Source organism: Diabrotica virgifera, chromosome 3 (assembly GCF_917563875.1).
Source record: "Diabrotica virgifera virgifera chromosome 3, PGI_DIABVI_V3a".
Lineage (NCBI taxonomy): Eukaryota > Metazoa > Arthropoda > Insecta > Coleoptera > Chrysomelidae > Diabrotica > Diabrotica virgifera.
In genome coordinates, this window is record NC_065445.1 from 53,354,997 (window position 1) to 53,362,801 (window position 7,805).

The window sequence follows — 7,805 nt, forward strand, 5'->3', positions numbered from 1 at the left end:
TCATCGGAGAATTCTGTTGAGACATCCCGTATAACACCTTGTCTAATAATAATAAATTTAGGTATATAAACATCCAAATTGTTTTTAACAAAAACCGGATCGTCTTTCTTGTCGATAAGGTAATTAGCGTTTTTAGAATCCGTAAATTTAATTCTTAATTTATTTCTGCCAATTGTATCGATACTAATTATTTTATTATCTGATTCTGGGAATTTTGTAAGAATAATGTCACCAATTTTTAATGCATTAAGTTTACCTTTAAGATCGCTATCTTTATTTTCAACATATATATGGAACGGTCCACGGTCATTTATGGTATACTTAAAAATTTCTTTTTGTTTGTCATCGTTAGATTTAATAGGATCGGAAGTACTTACAGTTTGGTTGAGTTCAGCCTTACTAAAACCTTTAAAATTGCTAGGGGATTCCATTTCAACATCTGGACTACTAAGGGTGGTATTGGGAGGTCCATCAGGTTCAGGGGGCGGTTTACCGCCCGTGTCCGCACTCATTTAATTAAAAAATAGAAACAAAAACGCGAGTTATTAGTCTATATATTATTTGAATAATTATCAATACTTATTATTCGTATTAGTAAAGCGTTTAGATTACTCGTCAGCACCGGCTATTGACACGTCCGACTCACACGAGAACTAAAACTAGAATGAAATATAAATCTTAAATATAAAGTGAATTTCGTTAGACCGTAGCGTCTATAGTTTTATCTGCAAATACATCAAATAATCTCCAAAATCGTTAAAAGAAAATTAAACATTCTAGAGTGAACTGTACTAGAAAGATGTTGGTTGGTTTTTTTTATTTAACTTAAATGCTTCGACAACTAATGCCCATTGGCATGGTACGGTTGATTTCGCAATCAGATTATAGTGTAGTGTGTGTGTTGAGTAAATGTCTTGTTACTTGGTAAAGTCGACTTGATTGTTTAAAGAGACGCTAATTGTATCCGAACGTCTGTGGTCCCTTCGGTGAGTATCGATCCCACAAGGATAGAAATTGATTATGTTTAATTTCATCTAGAAGAGAAATATTCTCTAGAAGAGCCGTCCATGGAATTCGAAGTAGTGGTCTCCACGTCCATATCAAAAATTGTACTGAAATACATTCAACCTATAGTAATAAACTTGCTACAATCTGACCATCTTAATAAAAGAAAAATAATGTTAAAAATTAACAATCTTTATTTTTAAAATAGTTTTGACGATTATTTTTATATTTTATTTATATGGTTTTTGCAGTGTTTTACAGCACTATTTTTAAGTTATTGGAAAATATGCAAAATTATATATACAGCAATAAATAATAATGTTTGAAAAAATTAACTACATTTTTTTTTGATAATTTGCATAAAATTTGAAATGTATTTCTGATAAAATTTATACATAAATCTAAGTTATTTATAAAAGAATAATGCAAATAAACTTATGCAGTAAAGAAAATAATTTGGGATAAGGAGAAAACCGATAAAAAGAAAACAACATGTACATACATACATACAAGGAAGAAACTAATTTTTGAAAACACAATATGAAGTAAAATAAAATAAGTTAAACTAGAAATCAAGCTGTCCAAGGATAACTTATTCTTAAGGCTGTCTTTGTGTTTACACAATCAAAACTGTCCCATAAAATGTATGAACCCATTTAGTATAACACTGTAGACAAAAGTTTCCTATAAAATGTGGTTCATGGTCATTAAAGAAGACCATGCATTGATAATATGGATGTCTGTGTCATAAAGTTTCATTTAGTAGAATAGCATCCTAAAAAGGGCAAATTTCGTTTTTTGAAGAATTTGAATTATATAAGTACTCCATTAAAATGTTACATTTTTTAAGCCCTACCTTGCACTTGTTAGAGGAGTCAATTTTATTTCTTTAATGTGTAGGAGGGATCAGTAGAAGCTTAAGTTCTAGTTTTTTGGGTCGCCACCCTTGTCCCCCGGCCGCCATCTTGGAAATGGTGTGCAAAGAGGTTTCGCGCTATATCTCGTAAACTACCAACTCTACGGAAAATCTAATTAAACATAAAATGTAGCAAATTAAATTTTCTACAATTTTATTTGTATTACTTTTTATCGTCAAGTGACCAACAAAAAATATATAAACAAAAATATGTAAAAAATTTTTAACAAGATTCCTTTTGGAGGTTATAACTTTTTTTTCAGTTCATTTTAAAATAAAATAACATTGTAGCAATTTTGTAGAGGGTTTTTTAGCGAACAATTTCCACTATAAATTTGTTTAATTCTATATATTTATATGACAGCGCTCATGCGCAGGTGTTACAGCGCTCCAAACTTGACCAGATTCTCGAATGCTCATAGTGATATAATAAAAACAAAAATTAGGCTTACTTTTCTATCCATATATATTTTTTATTCATACAATTTATTATGATTTTAACATTCCTATGCTATTATTAATGTGTTTTTGACCTTTCTCCCTACTATAAAACTTATAACCGGAAGCATATATAGAAACGGCCCAAGAAGTTGTTTGAGGACAAATTCGCCGGTTCAGAAGAAGAATGACGCAACCGCATATTGCAAAATTCTTAACAAGAGCAAAAAACGAATTTTTGTTATCAAAATCATAAAGTATGATCAAAATTAGCCATTCACCACAGCGTGGTCAGGGTCTCGAGATATAAGCGTTTTTTGGAGTGTGCCGCTTGTTTATGAAGTAACATAACTTTTTTCCTATTGTATATTTTGACTTAAAATTTTCCAAAAAACTTCTTCATGAATTATGTTTTGTTGTTGTGTTGGTTAAAATTATAAACTAAAAAGTTTGTCACTCAACTTTTTTAAGTAAACATGAAACTAACGAAATATGATGACAAAATGTTTAAAAATGAACAGCTTCTTTTTTAATGTGTTTAAATATTTAGGACAAATCCCATTGTTATCTACATACTTCAGAGATTAAACAGTAAAATTTTCAAAAGGAAATATTTACAGCGACAAAAGACACAGCGAAGTAAATTTGAAAAATCATCAAAATTGATTTTCGGCATTTTTGTATAAAATTTGATTTTTGAACATGTTCCACCAAATCTAGATAAAAATAAACTTCATATTCGGATTCAGCGACCTCGAAAACATAAAAATATACCAAAATTGATCATTCACATTAAATTTGATTTTCGTGGTCGGCATAAAGATTGCTGCCGCTGGACTAATATATAGATAGAAAAGTATTTTTTTTTTATTGTATTCCTACGAGAATTCGAGAATCTGGTCAAGATTGGAGCACTGTAAAACCTAGATAATAAATAAAATGAAACAACTTTATAGCGAAAATTGTTCATTGAAAAATCGTCTACAAAATCGCTATGATGTTATTTTATTGTGAAATGAACGGAAAAAAAAGTTATAACCTCCAAAAGGAAACTTCTTACAAAATTTTCTCATATTTTTATTTATAACTTTTTTGTTGGTCACTTGACGATAAAAAGTAATAGATATAAAATTGTAGAAAATTTAATTTGCTACGTTTTATGTGTAACTAAATTTTCTGTAGGATTGCTAGTTTAGAAGATACAGCGCGAAAACTCTTTGCACCCCTTTTTCCAATATGGCGGCCGGGGGACAGGGTGGCGACCCCAAAAACTTGAACTAAAGATTCTACTGAACCCCCTACACATTAAAAAAATAAAATTGACTCCTCTAAGAAATGTAACCTAAATATAACATTTTAATGGACTAAAGATGAAGTAGTGGTCCAATAGAAATTTGGGAATACATTTGTGGTCCCTAGAATACAAGGGGTGTAAGTGCCAAGTTTTGAGAAAACTTTCTTCAAAGTTTTAGACAAATTTAAAAATCTAGGCCACTGGGATATATGAGACCACTAACACCAGAATCAAAACCGGCACCAACAAGGATGTTGTCTATCTGCCACTCTCTTTAAAATATACCTTGACCAATCCTTACAGAGGTGGACAAAAGCAGTAAAACCGATGGGACTGAAAGTGGGAGACGACTCCCTATTTACATTATACTTTGTGGACGACCAAGTTGTTATAGCCCAAGATCAAGATGACTTAAGGTATATGATACGGAAGCAGGAGCGTCATTTGAAATTTTGCTGGGGGGGCGGCAAACATTATATATACAATACATTATATATGCAAACATAATACAAAATTGATCTATTTTTTGTAAATTTCAGTCATTTTCAGGGTCAGGGGGGGGGGCAAATGCCCTCTATCAAATGACGCCCCTGTACGGAAGCTAAATGAACATTACCAACTGGCAGGATTAGTAATAAATATGGACAAGTCAGAATACTTCATAGTGGGAAACGAAGACGTTGAAAACCTACCATTGGAACAAGGACATATTGTTGGTGTGAAACAATGCAAATATTTGGGAGCTATATTTAACAAACGAGGAAATAGTGAAGATGAAATACAACACAGGATTAATAAAGGTAGAAGCATCACTAGATCCCTCAATTCAATTTTATGGGACAAAGATATCAGGAAGGAAACAAAGAGAAGAATATATGAAAGTATAATGAAGAGCGTTACAATCTACGGTGCAGAAGTTTGGGACGTAAGTGCAAGAAATAAAAAAAAAGCTACTTAGTACAGAAATGGACTTTTTAGATTAGAACATGTAAGAAATGAAACAATTAGAGAACATATGAAGGTGGAAAAAACTATAATAGACGATATTGAAAAGAGACAGCTCACATGGTTCGGTCACGTTAAAGGAACGAATGAGACTCCCTAGCCGAGAAAAATATTAGAGTGGGTCCCACCGGAGAGAAGAAAAAGAGGACGACCACGGAGAAGCTGGAGGGACAATATTCAGGAGGCAATTAGATGAAGATATGTGTTACGATAGAAAAAATTGGAAGCTGGGTATGGAGAGGCGGCGACAGCCGTAGAAATCCATTATATATATAAAAATCTAGGTAGGAGAAATAGATGGAGATGTATGCAGTAGAATTAGGGCTGGATTGATGAAGTGGAAGGAAGCGAGTGGTGTGTTGTGTGACAGAAAAGTTCCAATGAAGCTGAAAGGAAAATTCTATAAAACAGCCATAAGACCGGCTATGATGTACGTACGGAACTGAATGTTGGGCAGTGAAAAAGAAAGAGGAACAACGAATGCATGTGGCGGAGATGAGAATGCTTAGATGGATGAGTGGAGTGACAAGAAAAGATAAAATTAAAAACGAGTATATTAGGGGAAGTCTAGGTGTGGTACCAATTGATGCCAAAATGAGAGAGCATAGGTTGAGATGGTTTGGTCATGTTCAACGTCGAGACGTTAATCATCCAATACGAAGAGTAGCTGAAGTGCAGATTCCTGGAAGGAGTAGGAGAGGAAGACCAAAGAAGACGTGGGGGGAGACGATTAGGCAGGACATGTTGGTAAAGGGGATTAATATTGATATAAAATCAATGGGAAAAACCCAATAGTTGGCTGTATACCATAGTTTAAAAAACTCATACAGAAGTAAAAACTTCAACTTGTATTCTGGTATAAAATCGTTTATTAAAAAACTATCTAAAAAGTCATCCAAATGGATTGCAAAACGTTTTCGTTCTAATTCAGAACATCTTCAGTGCATTCTGCTGAGTAGTTTGAAACTAGCACACTATTCAAAGTGGTAACCCCATAATATATGGTTTAAATATCTTATTTTAGCAAGACATGGTGACTACAAGTCGATGTTATTAGATATAATAGAACACATGCTCTTCAGTTGGTCTGTGCCCATTGAACTGGCAAGTATTCTTTTTCTCATGATCATCTTTCAGTGCGTCACAGTTTTTCGATTTCTTTCTAACGCATTAAATTGTATGTGACAGAAAAAAAGGCACGTCCGTGATTACAGACATTTACAACATATATTCTAGTTGTCGATAGATGGCGCCATAATAAAAAAATAATTTTTTTTTAATTAGATAATATTACAAATATAATCTGTATAATTTATAAGACTATAAAATCAAAGAAAATACCATTTTATAAATGAAAGGAACACATTTGATTTGTTTTTATACCAAATTGAAATTAAAATGTGACAACTGCGTCAGATTTAACCAAAATATCATGTTAGAATAAATGTCATAAATGTGTATTATCACGGACTTACCCTTTTTCCTATCATTTGTTACGCACTGAAAAATGCTCATGAAAAGGACAAGATCGAACAAGATCGATGAAAAGGACAAGATCGGACATTTTCGAGCAGGGAACCATGTTGCCCTTTGAGCATGTGTTCTATTATATCTAATAACATCGACTTGTATTCACCATGTTTTGCTAAAATAAGATATTTAAACCATATATTATGGGGTTACCACTTTGAATAGTGTGCTAGTTTCAAACTACTCAGCAGAATGCACTGAAGATGTTCTGAATTAGAACGAAAACGTTTTGCAATCCATTTGGATGACTTTTTAGATAGTTTTTTAATAAACGATTTTATACCAGAATACAAGTTGAAGTTTTTACTTCTGTATGAGTTTTTTAATATTGATATGACCCAGGATAGAATTGTGTGGAGAAATACAATTAGGGAAGCCGACCCCTCATAGGGATAAGGCAAAGAGAATGATGATGATATAAAAATCTAGGTAGGTACTACTTAGGATGTTTTCAACGACATGTCATTTTTGATCATGTTATTGTTAGTTTATGTAGAAAGTTTAAAGCCACCATATTTTATATGTTTGCGAGTCCATTTTTGTATTTAACCAAATTTTGTAAAAATTGTCACTTATTTGTAGTCTGAATAGGACTAAGTTTACTTGGCAACATTGGAAGTTAGTTGATAACGTTTTGTATGTCAAGTTAGCCATGACAGGAGACATATATAAAGCAAGATTGAACACAATCAAGGGCAATATGTCAATTATTTGAAAAATATGTACGACCACTTTCTTTAACCTAGGCGACAGCAACAACAACCAAACACAGAGTAACCCAAAGAATGTAACAGTCATTACTTGGACTGACTCTCAGAGAAGAAACAAGGAAATAAGGACAGGCGTCACAGATATCATAGTGAACATAGCAAGGATGAAGTATAACTGGGCGGGCCAAATGCCCAAAATGAATGACAGGCAGTGGACCAGCAAAATTAGAGTGTGGAGACCAGGAGTAGACAAGAGAAGCTGAGGTAGACCCAAAGATCTTATACACATAGATTTGGCCAACTCCGAAAAATAGCGTGGAGCAGTTTGGGTCGGTGGTCTATCTATCTCTCTCTACCGGCGCTTAGCTTTCTCTCTATAGTATATGATGGCTGCCGCCTCTGTGTCACTGTCGTTCCATTACTCCCACCTCTTAGTAGATACGCTCACACTCGCACGACATACAAAGATAGCTAGACCACCGTACTTGATATCGACGTTACACCCCGATGCATTGAGTAGCATATCCCTAGCCAGATCTATTCTTGACATATCTCTGGGTAGACCACCTACATGATGGACAAACGATATCAAAAGAATAACTGTGAACTGGCTGCAGGAAGGTCCTCTCATGCATAATTTTAAGGAAAATTTTTTTTTTCTTAGAAACATTATTTTACTGTGAAACATTAAAAATTAACATTAGAAAATAGTATACAGAGTTGGGATAAAGTATGGAACCAAGCAAATATCTTTGAAACGAAAAGAGCAATAATTATGAAACTTTGCATGCAAGTACAGTGACGCAAAAGGCATCTAATGCCATATTTTTGTTACTACTCCACTTCCGGTTTCACCGGAAATACCCTTAAATTATTTACTTTAAATGGGACAGATTTTAAAAGAACT